The sequence below is a fragment of the Carlito syrichta genome, unplaced genomic scaffold (genome assembly GCF_000164805.1).
Source record: "Carlito syrichta isolate Samal-C Ts95f unplaced genomic scaffold, Tarsius_syrichta-2.0.1 Scaffold316253, whole genome shotgun sequence".
Classification (NCBI taxonomy): domain Eukaryota; kingdom Metazoa; phylum Chordata; class Mammalia; order Primates; family Tarsiidae; genus Carlito; species Carlito syrichta.
In genome coordinates this window covers 275,106-275,350 of record NW_007260349.1, presented here as the reverse complement: position 1 = coordinate 275,350, position 245 = coordinate 275,106, and positions in this window count along the sequence as shown.

Genomic DNA, 245 nt, shown 5'->3' with positions numbered 1-245 from the left:
CGCCTGGGGTGGGTGGCATCGTCTCCGCCACTGGGGGGAGCGGCGGCGTCTCCACCACCTGGGGGGGCAGAGGCACCTCTGCCACCTTGGAGGGGGCCGTGGTGGCTCCGGAGCCTCAGAGGAGGCTGCGCCGGTGGCTCTGGTGCCTCAGAGGAAGCCACATGGCTCTGCTGCCACGGAGGAGGCCGCGGCTCACCCCAGGCACTGGTGGTGTGGTATGGAATGGCTGCCGGCCAGGACGGCAG